Here is a 14,911-nt window from a genome sequence, read left to right on the forward strand (position 1 = left end):
GAGGTCTGTCAAGCATTTCCTGCTCTGTAACTGGAGGAGCTGCTGCCATGGTAACCAGGAAACTAAATGCCTTTAAGAAAACTTGAATCACCTGATGTTGGTTTCTTGGAAACTCCAAGCAAGAGGCGGAAAAACAGATCTGTGATGAATTCTTTGTCAGCTACACCTCAAAGCTATGGAGGATAGATATCAGGGAAGCCAGCTCGCTAAAATAAAAATAAAATGCATACAATGCTTAATAACTTTAGTAGACCACCTGTCATAAAATTGCAAAAACATAAATATTTTAGAAATCTTTCAAAAGCTTGTTTAAAACTAAAATGTTATTGTTATTTATTTGGCAACTAACAAACTGAATTCACCTTTTTATAGCCAGATTTGAGCCGGCTAACTGGGCAAGTCAGTTATTAATCATTCAAACACTAAAACTAATTTTTCTGTTCAGGAATGCAAATAAATAACTATAATTTGATTACTCAATCAAGAAATAATAATGAGTTTTACTATTTTTTACAGTTTGTTTGTACAGTGAATTTGAAAATTCATGGATAACAATAAAAATAATTATAATTAAGCATTAAAAATATAATTTTGGTTAAAGAGCTTCTACATACGGCTGTATTAACATTACAGAAACTGGTTTTGGTAATTACTAATGCTGTTAATTTATGACAGATGAGGCATAAACAGCTGCTCTTATACATTTGTTAAGCGCTTCATATCTAAAAAAAAAGACCTAAAAATGTATCTCGTCACTTCAACCTTTAATGAGATATAGATATTGTACGCTTGTACAGACCTGAAACTTTTTCTCTTTTTTTGCACTTTACACACTTTCACGCTGTTAAAATGTTGTTTTTTCACTCGATTTGATGTATTTTTAAGAAACGAAAAGTTAAAAAAAATCAAGTCACCACTAATGTGGAAAAAACAACAACATAGACTGATTTTTATATTTTATTATAATTGTATTATTTTTGGCTTAGTTTTTTTTTTTCCCTGAAAGGTGTTTTTAACTTTGTTTCTCACTCCTGCAATTATTTAAAATATTATTTTACTTGATTTTATGCATTCTGTTTACGATAGTGAGCTTGTTTTTTAATCGAAAAAAAATCTAACATCTAGCAGTAATGTAGGAAAAAACAACGGCATAGACTGATTTTAATTTTAATTTTATTTAATTTGTAACTTTTAAAAATATATATATATGATTCATTATGTATAAAGTTTAATGTTGACCTCAGTGGTTTGTCCTTAGATGTAGAAAGCGCAATCGAGATGGAATACTTTGAGTTTTACCCTAAAAAAAGTGATTTTAATATTTTTAACTTTGTTATTATTATTATTAAGTGGGATTTATGTTCTACCTTATGTAATGAAGTATTTTATTTTCATCTTTTTTTTTTTATTATTATGAAACATTAATTAAATATACATTAATTAATTATGGCATTTTATCCCTGTTTTGTGCTCATTCTAAGTCTATTCCCTCGTCATTATGGATGTAGACATATTGGCTGTATTAACCAGGAGTGTGAACGGTGAAAATATTCATTTGGCTCAAGTGTCAGAAATTATTTCCACAAAACAATGAGAGGCTCAAACAATCTGAGCTGTCATAGAGGTAAACGGAGGAGCTGCTGGTAACCAGGAGACTTTGTTTTGTCTCATCACACTGAAACGCGTCACACTAAATACTGGCAAAAATAACTGCAGTGAGTCCGGCTCTGAGTGTAACATGATCGTACCCTGAATCAGGGAAATTATCTGACAGGCGATACTGAAAGAAAATGCATCAAATTATTTATTGAATGTAAATCTACTTTATCTTGTGCCATCATCAACTGATTTATTACATTACATTATTTTTATTTCCAAATTATTAAAAAAAAACCCTCAATATGAAAGCACTGCTTGTTTGATGCATAATATGTAAGACTTTTGGCAATATGCATATTTATTTGCACTGATTTCTGCTGCAACTGCTTCACAACATTAAATAAAGCTCCATCAGTCAGACACAGGTGGAGTTTGCAGGGAGTCATTGCCTCCCCTAGTGGCCGCGCTGTGTAACTACACACTGATGTCAAATAAAAATAGGATTTGAAAATGTTTTTTTTAATAATACAATAAAATGAAATGATTGTAATACATAATTTCTGCATTCTGTTAGGTTTGTTTTTCTACCCTAATAAAAAGCTTTCTGATTTCATGTGTTATGTGTTATGTTATTTGACGTGAGCTGTGTTTCCCTCTTTTTGAATCAGCAGTGACGGTATTAGGGGATTCCTCAACAAAAACCTGAGCAAAGTAAAGTACTTTATTTGTCTTTGTTACAGGAACAATGAGAGCATCTCACGAAAATTAGCTATGAAAATAATAAGCGTCTTCAAATGTTCTCAGATTGTGCAAATCCTTGATTAAAACAGTAATTAAAATGTAAAACAATAAAAAAATTAAATGAACTTCAAAGTCAGATAGAACAATAAACCATACCTCTATACCTTTTTAGTAAATATATTTAGATTACGGTAAAACAATTTATTCCTACAGGCAGCCTTTACTAGTATAGCAGACAATAATTTATATATAAAATGTCTATATAATTTAGACAACAATTTTATGTTTTAATTTAGAAAAGCACCATGAGCAAAACCCATCAGTGTTGCTTTAATAAATCTTTATATCTTCCTGAGACCCAGAAGTAAAAAAACAAAACTTTAATCTTTATATTTAAAAACAAAAAATATATAGTTTATAAGAAATTTAAAAGATTTGTTATTTGTTATGTTATTCTTTTTAACATGTTCCTTGTAGAGGACAGTACTGCTGATTTACATTAGGCTTCATAATTCAAAAAACATGTAAGAAATATAATAAATTGCATTGTGTGTGTGTGTGTGTGTGTGTGTGTGTGTGTTTGTGCACAAGATAAATAATATAAATCTGACTCTTCCTCAATAGTTTTCAACAGAATCTTTTTATTCCTAAAAATTCTTATTCTAAAAATCTCATATAATATAGTGAAGACTAATAACTGTACAATATTTAACTGTGCAATATTCTCAACTGTTGACTCTGTCTACATTGTATATAATCCTACATTTAAAATTGTCTAATGTTTATTAGATAATAATATATTTATTATTATTTAATGTTTAGTTACTTTCCACCACTGGAAATGTCTCTGTTGTGGGACTAATAGAGGAAAATCTAATATAATCTAATCTAAATAAATAAAAAAAACTTGATTCTTATAAGGAATATAAATGTAATATCTTTATAAATTTCATCTCGTATTGTTTGCTGCTGCTCTGCCTCATTTTTAAAAAGAAAGAACAAGTGTTGTGTTAGTCAGTACGGATACTGAGCACAAAATAAAGGTTTCAAAGCATGTGGGAGTATCAAAGCAGTGATATGAGTAAAACATAAAGTAATATCATGTAATAATAATGTTTGATCTGACTGGCCTGCAGAGAGCAGCTGGAGAGACGAATCTGTGTTACATAAATCAGGAACCTGTTCTCCTGCTTTGATGAGTGATTCCAGTAATGGTTTGGCACGAGAACATTATGATTCAATGACATTTTAATTAGAAAAAGCCGTCAGTGTTGATGGTGATGTTCTTTCCCTGATGATTCATTCAGTCATCTAATGACAGCTGAAGTAGTTGTAGAGGTTATAAATCATCACATTCTATAAGGGTTTGGTTCATAACTTTTACCTTTGTATTCAGATATTTAAAAGTCCTGCTCTCAAAACTTACTGAAATACAAAAGTATCAGCATCAAAATGTACTTAAAGTATCAAAAGTAAAAGTACTCTTTATGCGGAATGTTTAATATAGTCTAAATATATTATTGGATCATTTTTATTGATGCATTTATGTAAGCAGTGTTTTAATGTTGCAGGTAGGGCTCATTTTAACTACTTAATATACTTTTATGTGCTTTTAAGTAGCGCTGTCATGCATCTAGAAAAGTCCTGAGGAACAAACACAAATCTGTCATAAGAAATAAAAGATAGAAATCTCATTCATACAGGAGTTATGGATTAAATAAAACTAAACATAAATGTAACTCAGCTCAGCCTATCTTCTATCTTAAAAAGTAAATACCATTCAAACAAAGACCCAAAGGTGTATCCATTAATCCACCAATCACAAGACGAAAACTAAACTAATTGGCAATTATTTTTCAGTGTTGAGTTTGCAGTGTCCTATATTTTGTCAACATGTGTGTCTGTGACTTACCTGGTTTTTCAGGTTACAGGAAGTCACTCCCTGCACGGCTCAGGGAGGAGTGATTGACACAATAAAGCAGCAAACAGTCATTGAATAAGCACTTAATTGTATTTGGACAGGTGAGAAGCAACATCAGCCGTCATCATGGAGAGAAAAATCCTTCACTGGGTATTTCTGCTTGGATTGGTGTATGCATCCTCTGTGCAAGGTAAATATTTTAAAGCTTTGATTGATTGTACTTTGACTTATAATGTTATGCCATACATTTAGTATCAGAGGAGGTTGGAGATATTAGTTATGTGTTAATAAAGTCACATTCCTTTACATTTAGCTGACAGCTTTAGATACTTTTCAGGTCAGGGTTAAACACCCACTCATGCACCATAATAATAATCCTTACTCCTCTATGAATGAGATTTTTATCCTTTTTTAAAATTCTGACAGATTTTTATTTGTTTCTCAGGACTTTTCTAGATGCATGACAGCTTTACTTTTATTCAAACACACTGAGAGACAATTTCTAGATTTAATACAGAATCTTTTTTATTCATCATAAGAAAAAAAAAGTAATTCAGGAGAAACATAAGTGGAATTTTGAGATCAATTTCTGTAACTTTATACTTCTACTCCAATACATTTAAGAGGCAAATATTGTACTTTTTACTCCTCTACATAAGGTTGAGAGTTAACATAAGCGAGCCCTACCTTGACACCATGAAAACACTGCATAGATAAATGCATCAATAATAATAATAATAATAATCCAGGAATATATCTGGAATATATAAAACAATCTGAGTGGGGCCATTGTGCATAAAAGGTACTTAAAATCTTAAATTCAACATTTGTTTAATTAAATATAATTTCAAAAGTGTACGTCAAGACTAAAATTCAGTTATTTTGCAAAAAAATTCAGTGACTGTTAGCCTGAATGATCTTAATGTTAAAAACAAAACAAGCATCTGTGAGTTTCCAAGATGGCATTTACTGCCTGAATGGTCCACTGTCAAGGACACTGGAGAAAAATAAACAAGAGCAGAAACATAAATCCTGGCTGGCAGACAGCATCAGGTGCCACTGCACTGCTGTTGAAGAGTTACGGGGGAAATGTAGTAATATTGGTTTCATGACATTTTATAGGCATTACAGTTTAATATCGCATAACAGTATAAGTGGGGATCAGTGGGGATTCTACAACATTTGAGAAAAAAAAGGGGTCATAGGCTTGGGCAACCAAGACCCCAACCCAACAAAGAAGTTTGGTGCAAAATGTAACTATTTTTGACCACTAATGAAATGGTCATAAATCCATTAAAATATCTACAGTCATGGAAAAAAAATTATAAGACCACCCTTGTTTTCTCTAATATCTTGTTGATTGTAATGCCTGGTACAACTAAAGGTACATTTGTTTTGACAAATATAACAGTAACAACAAAAATAGCTCATAAGAGCTGATATCTAGAAGTTTTGCATGGTTTTATTGAAAACGATTTTGGATATTATCAATAAAACCCTGGAAAATGTCTAGATATCAGCTCTTAAATTGAACTCTATGAGCTATTTTTGTTGTTATCGTTATATTTGTCCAAACAAATGTACCATTAGTTGTGCCAGGCATTAAAATGAACAACCATTTGAAGAAAACAATGGTCTAATAATTTTTTCCATGACTGTAATTTAGTCATCAAGATTTTAACAAACAACATTGAACAATCTATGCTGTTGCCATCAAAACTTTTGACAGATGGATGGAAAGCACTTCTGTTCTGGAGATTGGTCAGAAACCCCCTTACTGTCAATAAACCTAGGAAATAGCCATCCTCTGAATGCTGTATGTCTCTAGTTTGGCGTTGTAAAGTTCACGAGGCTGTGATTATCCTAGGGGTCACAGCAAATAATTTGAAATGCTTAGTGCAAGTTTTTAAAAATGTTCTCACGGCAATGAAATGGCTAAAATGGGAACAGTTTTATTTTATTATTTCAAAACTGTAAAAATAATTGACTAAAAAAAAATCTTCCTTTTGAAATTTGAAGAAATGTATCATGTAAAACTTGTTTAAGGCAAAGGGGATAAGCATAAGAAAAATATGACATATTTGATTTGATTGATTTTTTAACCTAATTTTAACCTACAACTTCAGCCACAACAACTGCAGCAACAACCGCAACACCTACGACTGAAGCACCAACAACCGCAGAAGCTACTACTATAGCACCAACAACTGCAACACAAACGACAGTCGCACCGCCAACAACAGCAGCACCTACAACTGGAGCACCAACAACAGCAGCGCCTACAACTGTAGTACGAACGACTGCAGCACCAACGACAGTAACACCAACAACCGCAGCACCTACAACAGTAGCACCAACAACAACAGAAGCTACAACTGTAGCACTAACAACCGCAGCACCAACGACAGGAGCACCAACAACTGCAGCAACTACGACAGTAGAACCAACGACCGCAGCACCTACGACAGTAGCACCAACAACAGCTGCACCTACAACAGTAGCACCAACAACAACAGAAGCTACAACTGTAGCACCAACAACCGCAGCACCAACGACAATAGCGCCAACAACAGCAGCACCTACGACTGTAGAACCAACGACCGCAGCACCTACGACAATAGCACCAACAACAGCTGCACCTACAACTGTAGCACCAACGACCGCAGCACCTACAACAGTAGCACCAACAACAACAGAAGCTACAACTGTAGCACCAACAACCGCAGCACCAACAACAATAGCGCCAACAACAGCAGCACCTACGACTGTAGAACCAACGACCGCAGCACCTACGACAATAGCACCAACAACAGCTGCACCTACAACTGTAGCACCAACGACCGCAGCACCTACAACAGTAGCACCAACAACAGCTGCCCTTACAACTGTAGCACCAACAACCACAGAAGCTACTACTTTAGCAGCAACAACTGCAGCACAAACGACAGTAGCAGCAACAACCGCAGCACCTACAACAGTAGCATCAACAACAACAGAAGCTACTACTTTAGCACCAACAACTGCAGCAACTACAACCGCAGCACCTACGACTGTAGCACCAACAACCGCAGCACCAACAACAATAGCGCCAACAACAGCAGCACCTACGACTGTAGAACCAACGACCGCAGCACCTACGACAATAGCACCAACAACAGCTGCACCTACAACTGTAGCACCAACGACCGCAGCACCTACAACAGTAGCACCAACAACAGCTGCACTTACAACTGTAGCACCAACAACAGCAGAAGCTACAACTTTAGCACCAACGACCACAGCACCAACGACCGCAGCACCTACGACAGTAGCACCAACAACAGCTGCACTTACAACTGTAGCACCAACAACCACAGAAGCTACTACTTTAGCACCAACAACTGCAGCACCAACGACAATAGCACCAACAACAGCAGCACCTACGACAGTAGCACCAACAACAGCTGCACCTACAACAGTAGCACCAACAACAACAGAAGCTACAACTGTAGCACCAACAACCACAGCACCAACGACAATAGCGCCAACAACAGCAGCACCTACGACTGTAGAACCAACGACCGCAGCACCTACGACAATAGCACCAACAACAGCTGCACCTACAACTGTAGCACCAACGACCGCAGCACCTACAACAGTAGCACCAACAACAGCTGCCCTTACAACTGTAGCACCAACAACCACAGAAGCTACTACTTTAGCAGCAACAACTGCAGCACAAACGACAGTAGCAGCAACAACCGCAGCACCTACAACAGTAGCATCAACAACAACAGAAGCTACTACTTTAGCACCAACAACTGCAGCAACTACAACCTCAGCACCTACGACTGTAGCACCAACAACCGCAGCACCTACGACTGTGCCACCAACAACCACAGCACCTACGACAGTACCACCCACAACCGCAGAACATACAACAGTCGCACCAACAACCACAGAAGCTACTACTTTAGCTCCAACAACCGCAGCACCTACGACTGTAGCACCAACAACCGCAGCACCAACAACAATAGCGCCAACAACAGCAGCACCTACGACTGTAGAACCAACGACCGCAGCACCTACGACAATAGCACCAACAACAGCTGCACCTACAACTGTAGCACCAACGACCGCAGCACCTACAACAGTAGCACCAACAACAGCTGCACTTACAACTGTAGCACCAACAACAGCAGAAGCTACAACTTTAGCACCAACGACCACAGCACCAACGACCGCAGCACCTACGACAGTAGCACCAACAACAGCTGCACTTACAACTGTAGCACCAACAACCACAGAAGCTACTACTTTAGCACCAACAACTGCAGCACCAACGACAGTAGCAGCAACAACCGCAGCACCTACAACAGTAGCACCAACAACAGTAGCACCAACAACAACAGAAGCTACTACTTTAGCACCAACAACTGCAGCAACTACAACATCAGCACCTACGACTGTAGCACCAACAACCACAGCACCTACGACTGTGCCACCAACAACCACAGCACCTACGACAGTACCACCCACAACCACAGAACCTACAACCGTCGCACCAACAACCACAGAAGCTACTACTTTAGCTCCAACAACCACAGCACCTACGACTGTAGCATCAACAACAGCAGAAGCTACAACTTTAGCACCAACGACCGCAGCACCAACAACAGTAGCACCAACAACAGCTGCACTTACAACTGTAGCACCAACAACCACAGAAGCTACTACTTTAGCACCAACAACTGCAGCACCAACGACAGTAGCACCAACAACCGCAGCACCTACGACTGTGCCACCAACAACCACAGCACCTACGACAGTACCACCCACAACCGCAGAACCTACAACAGTCGCACCAACAACCACAGAAGCTACTACTTTGGCACCAACTACAGCAGCACCTACGACAATAGCACCAACAACAGCTACACCTACAACAGTAGCACCAACAACCACAGAAGCTACTACTTTAGCACCAACAACTGCAGCACCAACGACAGTAGCAGCAACAACCGCAGCACCTACAACAGTAGCACCAACGACAGTAGCAGCAACAACCGCAGCACCTACAACATTAGCACCAACAACAACAGAAGCTACTACTTTAGCACCAACAACCGCAGCACCTACGACTGTAGCACCAACAACCGCAGCACCAACAACAATAGCGCCAACAACAGCAGCACCTACGACTGTAGAACCAACGACCGCAGCACCTACGACAATAGCACCAACAACAGCTGCACCTACAACTGTAGCACCAACGACCGCAGCACCTACAACAGTAGCACCAACAACAGCTGCACTTACAACTGTAGCACCAACAACAGCAGAAGCTACAACTTTAGCACCAACGACCGCAGCACCAACGACCGCAGCACCTACGACAGTAGCACCAACAACAGCTGCACTTACAACTGTAGCACCAACAACCACAGAAGCTACTACTTTAGCACCAACAACTGCAGCACCAACGACAGTAGCAGCAACAACCGCAGCACCTACAACAGTAGCACCAACAACAGTAGCACCAACAACAACAGAAGCTACTACTTTAGCACCAACAACTGCAGCAACTACAACATCAGCACCTACGACTGTAGCACCAACAACCGCAGCACCTACGACTGTGCCACCAACAACCACAGCACCTACGACAGTACCACCCACAACCGCAGAACCTACAACCGTCGCACCAACAACCACAGAAGCTACTACTTTAGCTCCAACAACCACAGCACCTACGACTGTAGCATCAACAACAGCAGAAGCTACAACTTTAGCACCAACGACCACCGCACCAATGACCGCAGCACCAACAACAGTAGCACCAACAACAGCTGCACTTACAACTGTAGCACCAACAACCACAGAAGCTACTACTTTAGCACCAACAACTGCAGCACCAACGACAGTAGCACCAACAACCGCAGCACCTACGACTGTGCCACCAACAACCACAGCACCTACGACAGTACCACCCACAACCGCAGAAGCTACTACTTTAGCACCAACTACAGCAGCACCTACGACAATAGCACCAACAACAGCTGCACCTACAACTGTAGCACCAACAACCACAGAAGCTACTACTTTAGCACCAACAACTGCAGCACCAACGACAGTAGCAGCAACAACCGCAGCACCTACAACAGTAGCACCAACAACTGCAGCACCAACGACAGTAGCAGCAACAACCGCAGCACCTACAACAGTAGCACCAACAACAACAGAAGCTACTACTTTAGTACCAACAACTGCAGCAACTACAACCTCAGAACCTACGACTGTAGCACCAACAACTGCAGCACCTACGACTGTGCCACCAACAACCACAGCACCTACGACAGTACCACCCACAACCGCAGAACCTACAACAGTCGCACCAACAACCACAGAAGCTACTACTTTAGCACCAACTACAGCAGCACCTACGACAATAGCACCAACAACAGCTGCACGTACAACTGTAGCTCCAACAACCGCAGCACCTACGACTGTAGCACCAACAACAGCAGAAGCTACAACTTTAGCACCAACGACCGCAGCACAGACGACCGCAGCACCAACGACCGCAGCACCTACGACAGTAGCACCAACAACAGCTGCACTTACAACTGTAGCACCAACAACCGCAGAAGCTACTACTTTAGCACCAACAACTGCAGCACCAACGACAGTAGCAGCAACAACCGCAGCACCTACAACAGTAGCACCAACAACAACAGAAGCTACTACTTTAGCACCAACAACTGCAGAAACTACAACCTCAGCACCTACGACTGTAGCACCAACAACCGCAGCACCTACGACTGTAGCACAAACAACCGCAGCAACTACGACTGTAGCATCAACAACCGCAGCACCTACGACAGTACCAACAACAACTGCAGCACCTACAACAGTCACACCAACAACCACAGAAGGTACTACTTTAGCACCAACAACCACAGCACCTACGACTGTGCCACCAACAACCACAGCACCTACGACAGTACCACCCACAACCGCAGAACCTACAACAGTGGCACCAACAACCACAGAAGCTACTACTTTAGCTCCAACAACCACAGCACCTACGACTGTAGCATCAACAACAGCAGAAGCTACAACTTTAGCACCAACGACCACAGCACCAACGACCGCAGCACCAACGACAGTAGCACCAACAACAGCTGCACTTACAACTGTAGCACCAACAACCACAGAAGCTACTACTTTAGCACCAACAACTGCAGCACCAACGACAGTAGCAGCAACAACCGCAGCACCTACAACAGTAGCACCAACAACAACAGAAGCTACTACTTTAGCACCAACAACTGCAGCAACTACAACCTCAGAACCTACGACTGTAGCACCAACAACCGCAGCACCTACGACTGTAGCACCTACAACCGCAGCACCTACGACTGTAGCACCTACAACAGCAGCACCTATGACAGTACTACCAACAACCACAGCACCTACAACAGTAGCACCAACAACCACCGAAGCTACTACTTTAGCACCAACAACCACAGAAGCTACTACTTTAGCACCAACTACAGCAGCACCTACGACAATGGCACCAACAACAGCTGCACCTACAACTGTAGCTCCAACAACCGCAGCACCTACGACTGTTGCACCAACAACAGCAGAAGCTACAACTTTAGCACCAACGACCGCAGCACCAACGACCGCAGCACCTACGACCGCAGCACCTACGACAGTAGCACCAACAACAGCTGCACTTACAACTGTAGCATCAACAACCACAGAAGCTACTACTTTAGCACCAACAACTGCAGCACCAACGACAGTAGCAGCAACAACCGCAGCACCTACAACAGTAGCACCAACAACAACAGAAGCTACGACAGTACCACCAACAACCACAGCACCTACAACAGTAGCACCAACAACCACAGAAGCTACTACTTTAGCACCAACAACTGCAGCAGCTACGACTGTAGCACCAACAACCACAGCACCTACGACTGTAGCACCAACAACCGCAGCAACTACGACTGTAGCACCAACAACCCCAGCACCTACGACTGTAGCACCAACAACCGCAGCACCTACAACTGTAGCACCAACAACCCCAGCACCTACGACTGTAGCACCAACAACCGCAGCAACTACGACTGTAGCAACAACAACCCCAGCACCTACAACAGTAGCACCAACAACCACAGAAGCTACTACTTTAGCATCAACAACAGCAGTACCTACGACAGCACCACCAACAACCGCAGCACCTACAACTGTAGCACCAACAACCCCAGCACCTACGACTGTAGCACCAACAACCGCAGCAACTACGACTGTAGCAACAACAACCCCAGCACCTACAACAGTAGCACCAACAACCACAGAAGCTACTACTTTAGCATCAACAACAGCAGCAGCTACGACTGTAGCACCAACAACCACAGCACCTACGACTGTAGCACCAACAACCGCAGCAACTACGACTGTTGCACCAACAACCCCAGCACCTACGACTGTAGCACCAACAACCGCAGCACCTACAACTGTAGCACCAACAACCCCAGCACCTACGACTGTAGCACCAACAACCGCAGCAACTACGACTGTAGCACCAACAACCCCAGCACCTACGACTGTAGCACCAACAACCGCAGCACCTACAACTGTAGCACCAACAACCCCAGCACCTACGACTGTAGCACCAACAACCGCAGCAACTACGACTGTAGCAACAACAACCCCAGCACCTACAACAGTAGCACCAACAACCACAGAAGCTACTACTTTAGCATCAACAACAGCAGTACTAACGACAGCACCACCAACAACCACAGCACCAACAACTGTAGTACCAACAACAACAGCACCTACAACAGTAGCACCTATGACAGTACCACCAACAACTGCAGCAACTACGACTCTAGTACCAACAGCCGCAGCAGTTAGTACCACACCTCCAACGACCATAACACCAATGACCATAACTACCACACTTCCAACTACCACACCTCCAACACCAATGACCACAACTACCACACCTACAACTACAACACCTCCAACTACAACATCACCAATGATCACAACTACAACACCTCCAACTACAACAACACCAATGACTACAACTACCACCCCTCCAACTACCACACTTCCAATTACAACACCAATGACCACAACTACCATACCTCCAACTACAACACCTCCAACTACAACAACACCAGTGACCACAACTACCATACCTCCAACTACCACACCTCCAACTACAACAACACCAATGACCAGAACTACCACACCTCCAACTACAACACCTCCAACCACAACAACACCAATGCCCACAACTACCACACCTCCAACTACAACACCTCCAACTACAACAACACCAATGACCACAACTAGCACACCTCCAACTACAACAACACCAATGACCACAACTACCACACCTCCAACTACAACAACACCAATGACCACAACTACCACACCTCCAACTACCACAACACCAATGACCACAACTACCACACCTCCAACTACCACAACACCAATGATCACAACTACCACACCTCCAACTACAACAACGCCAATGACCACAACTACCACACCTCCAACTACCACACTTCCAACTACAACACCTCCAACTACAACAACGCCAATGACCACAACTACCACACCTCCAACTACCACAACACCAATGACCACAACTACCAGACCTCCAACTACAACAACACCAATGACCACACCTCCAACTACCACAACAATACCACCAACTACCACAAGGTCAACAACTGCAGCCAGGACAACTACGCCGATGACTCCCACACCCCTCATCCTCACAACTGCAGAAGAAACAAGTCCAGGTACGTTACTCCCTGATTTCATTTTTTTGTGTGTTGTCCCTTTTTTCCCCACTCTCCTGGCTCTTTGGCGGGATGTTTCCTTTGCAACTTTTAACTAAACATTATTGAAACCATTGAGTTTAAGTTTAAGGTCTAAACTGACAAGGAAACAAAATCCAATACACTTTGAATACAGTTGTTCCCTTTATTAGATCACAAATTAAAACATTATTTGCTCATGTAATTTTTTTATGTTTTATTCCTGACAGGCTATGTACATCTACAGATGAAGTTAACCACCTTTGGAGACGTCAGCAATGGAACCGTTATAAGAAGCGTACAACAGGTATGTGAAATAATAATTGTTTTGTAACATCAACCATGAAAATGGAAACATAACATAAAGGGTGAAGTGAAGGGGATGAGGCAGATGTTCAGATGTTTATATTTTTGTGTCTTCTCTCCATTAAGTTTTTTGAAAACCAGCTCCTGAATGGAACACAACACACGATCAATGTGAGAATCATTAGAAGGACGAGAGTTTCCCCGTAGAAGCTGAAGCCGTCTGTATAAAACACAGCAATTCAAGGTTGTACTAGTGGTTTGTTTTCACACAAAGTGAAAGAGGAGTCACCTCGAATGTTTCATCATATCTGGGAAGAGTCTTTGTCTGAAATATAAATATCAAAGATCATTCCACTCCACTGTGATGCGTTTATCAACAACCAATATCTCCAAAGCAACTTATCGTACATAGAAAGAGCTTCAACACATAAAATCTAAGAAAAACTCTGTAAAGTCAACATTAAAACCAGTGGTGGAAGTATATTTACTCAAGTACTTGTAATTAACTTGA

Source organism: Centropristis striata, chromosome 9 (genome assembly GCF_030273125.1).
Source record: "Centropristis striata isolate RG_2023a ecotype Rhode Island chromosome 9, C.striata_1.0, whole genome shotgun sequence".
Classification (NCBI taxonomy): Eukaryota; Metazoa; Chordata; class Actinopteri; order Perciformes; family Serranidae; genus Centropristis; species Centropristis striata.